Here is a 3,691-nt window from a genome sequence, read left to right as displayed (position 1 = left end):
GAAGCTGATTTTTTTTAAAGGATTAAAGTTAAAGCTAGTGAATAAAGGATGAATATGATATCTGTCACCTGAAACAGTGGTGATGAACTCAATTAGGAGACTGGTACATATATTTTTGGTCATGGACAATATGGGAATTTGTTTTGCTGCACTACGCTCATATGTCATGATGATATTTTTTAAATAGGATGGGGTGGATGCTAGATGGAATTGGTAACTAGCAATATTGTTGCCCAAAAGATGGAAGGAAGGAAGGAAGGAAGGAAGGAAGGAAGGAAGGAAGGAAGGAAGGAAGGAAGGAAGAAGGAAGGAAGGAAGGAAGGAAGAAGAATAATTAGAGAAAGAGAAAGAAAGAAAATGAAAGAGAAAAAGAGAAATGGAGAAATAAAAAAAGGAAAAGAAAGAAGAGAAAAAAGAAAGAAGGAAGGAAAGGAGGAAGATTACAAATTTTTTTTGAAATATGTAGTTGGGAACAGAAGGAAATTGAGAAGGAAATAAATAAGCAGAACAGGTTTAGAAGTGATATTTTGAATTTATTATACTGTGTGTATATGTGCATACGTGTACATATACAGGACAAGGTGACCCAGTGGATAGTGGTGGCCCTGAAGTTAGAGGGAGGCGAGTTCAAAGCTGGCCCCAGACACTTATTAGCTATGTGACCATGAGGAAGTCACTTAACCCTGCTTGTCTCAGTTTACTCATCTGTAAAATGAGCTAGAGAAATTAATGGCAGAAAACTTAACTATCTTTGCCAAGAAAACCCTAAAATGGGTCACGTAAAGTTGGACAGTAACGAAACGACTCAACAACAAACATAGAGATAGATAAAGATATGTTATATAGAATTAACACAAGCTATTTGGCATAAAATTTTGTGGTTTCCTACACAATCCTTTTTCTTTTATACTGTGATTATGAATTTTTTTTTAAAAGGAAAGTTAAAAAACAAAACGTTTAAGCAAAAACTGTTATAAATGCTAGCCTAAATCCCTTTTTCTTTTTATTATTTTATTTTGTTTTTAACATTCACTTCAATAGCCTTTTGAGTTTTAAATTTTCTCTTCCTCTTGTTCTCCCTCCCAAGATGGTGTGCAGTTCAATATACACTCTACATATACATTCCTATTAAATATATTTTAACATTAGCCATGTTGTAAGGAAGAATTAGAACCAATAGAAGGAACCATAAGAAAGAAACAAAACAAGAAAAAATAGAGCAAATAGTATGCTTTGATCTGCATTCAAACTCCATGGTTCTTTTCTGCATGTGGATAGCATTTTCCATCATGAGACTTTTGGAGATGTCTTAGATCCTTGCATTGCTGAGAACAGCTAAGTCTATCAAAGTTAGTTGTCACACAACATTGTTGTTACTGTGTACAATGTTCTCCTGGTTCTGCTGATTTCACTCAACATCAGGCCATAAAAGTCTTTCCAGGTTTTTTTCTGAAGTTTGCTTGCTCATCATTTCTTATAGCGCAATGGTATTCCATTACATTCATATACCACAACTTGCTCAGCCATTCCCCAATTGATGGACATCCCCTCAATTTCTAATTCTTGGCTACTACAAAAAGAGCTGCTATAAATATTTTTGTACATGTGGGTCCTTTTCCCATTTTTGTGATCTCTTTGGGATACAGCCCTAGAAGTGGCATTGCTGGATCAAAGGGTATGCACATTTTTATAGCCCTTTGGGCATAGTTCCAAACTCTCCAAAAGGGTTGGATCAGTTCACAACTCTGCCAACAATGTATCAATGTTCCAATTTTCCCACATCTTCTCCGATATTTATCATTTTCCTGTTTTGTTATGTGAGCCAACATGATAGATGTGATGTGGTACCTCAAAGTTGTTTTGATCTGCATTTCTCTAATCAATAGTGATTTAGAGCATTTTTTTCATATGACTATAGATAGCTTTAATTTCTTCATCTGAAAGCTGCCTATTCATATCATTTGACCATTTATCAGTTGAGGAATGACTTGTATACTTATAAATTTGACTTAGTTCTCTATATAGTTTAGAAATGAGGCCCTTACGAGAGACACTGGTTGTAAAGATTCTTTCCCAGTTTTCTGCTTCCCTCCTAATCTTGGTTGCAATTTCACAGTGTTCTCTAACTCTTGTTAGGTCATAAATTCTTCTGTTCTCCATAAATCTGACAGGTAAACTATTCCTTACTCCCCTAGTTTGCTTATAGTGTCAGCCTATATAAATCGCATACCCATTTTGACTTTATTTTGGTATAGGGTGTAAGATTTTGGTCAATGCCTGGTTTCTGCCATGCTCCTTTCCAGTTTTCCCAACAATTTTTGTCAAATGGTGCATTCTTATCTCACAAGCTGGGGTTTTTGGAATTTATCAAACAGAAGGTTATTATAATCATTGAAAACTGTCTTGTGCACCTAGCGTACCCCACTGATCCACTGCTCTATTTCTTAGCCAGTACCAAGTAGTTTTGAAGATTGCTGCTTCATGATACAATTTAAGATCTGGTATGGGGAACTTGTCGCTCTCGCCGTTTCTGCAGCGCTAGGCCGCGACCACCGGACAGGACCCCAGTAAAACCCAGACCGCCGAGATGCGCTACGTAGCAGCCTACCTCCTGGCCGTGCTCGGCGGCAATGATTCCCCCAACTCCAAGAACCTGAAAAAGATCTTGGACAGGGTGGGCATCGAGATAGACGAGGAGCGGCCGAAGAAGGTCATCAGCGAGCTGGGCAGCAAGAACATAGAAGATGTGATCGCCCAGGGGAGCAGTAAGCTGGCCTCCATGCCCGCTGGTGGTGCTACCGCTGTTGCTGCCAGTGCTGGCTCTGCTGCCTCCGCTGCTGGTGGCGCAGCCCCTGCTGCTGCAGAGGAGAAAGAAGAGAAGAGGAATCTGAGGAGTCTGATGACGACATGGGCTTTGGTCTCTTTGACTGAGCACCCACCCTGATCCTAGAGCGAATAAACGTTTTATTTAAGAAAAAAAAAAAAGATCTGGTATGGGTAGGCCACTTTCCCTAGCATTTCTTTTCATCAGTTTCCCTGACATGCTGGACCTTTTGTTCTTTCAGATCTAAATCCCTTTTTCAACTCATTGTATTTGAATAGCAACAAAGGTATAAATTTAAAGACTTACATTTTTTTTCTACTCAATCAACCTTAACTCAATGACTACATTTGTAGACTCATTTGTTTTTTCTTATGCTCTTTTATTTGGAAAATACATGATGAAAAGGAAGAGCTGGTGTAGGTTGGTCAAGATCCCCCAGGCAACAGTCTACAAGTTGTGAATCTTTGAAAGGATGATAAGAATAAAGACATTTGAAAAAAAAAATTGTTAAGCACCTGTCCTGTTACTTCTACAATACACTTAATGGATTCTTCCATTTTTTTATTCATAGACTTTGTGCTTGCATATTATTTTCTTCTTTCTTTGGTCCTCATGTCAATTAGAGATTCTGGGGCACATGAGGTTTGTTCTTGTTTCTAAATAAGTCTCCCTTTTAGGGTAACTATAGCTCTCCTTTTATCATTTACCCATCTTTGAATTTTGAAGGATCTTCTGAGGAATGTCATTCCCAGGAATATTAATTTATGATTTTGGTCCTGAGTCTACAAGTTGTGTTGGACAAGAAAAGGGGAGGAAGATTTTGACTAAGGTATCAGTGTCTCCCTGTCAGTTAAAACCCTTCTTGGA

At 38.1% G+C, this 3,691-nt stretch overlaps 1 pseudogene; it reads left to right on the top strand.

The window, feature by feature from the left end:
* The first annotated feature begins 2,522 nt into the window (after positions 1–2,522).
* On the top strand, positions 2,523–2,931 carry LOC110210021 (uncharacterized; annotated as a pseudogene).
* The last annotated feature ends 760 nt before the right edge of the window (positions 2,932–3,691 follow it).

The sequence above is a fragment of the Phascolarctos cinereus genome, unplaced genomic scaffold, assembly GCF_003287225.1.
Source record: "Phascolarctos cinereus isolate Bilbo 61053 unplaced genomic scaffold, phaCin_HiC Scaffold_5;HRSCAF=322, whole genome shotgun sequence".
NCBI classification, from domain to species: Eukaryota; Metazoa; Chordata; class Mammalia; order Diprotodontia; family Phascolarctidae; genus Phascolarctos; species Phascolarctos cinereus.
This window is presented reverse-complemented; position numbering and strand designations above follow the sequence as displayed.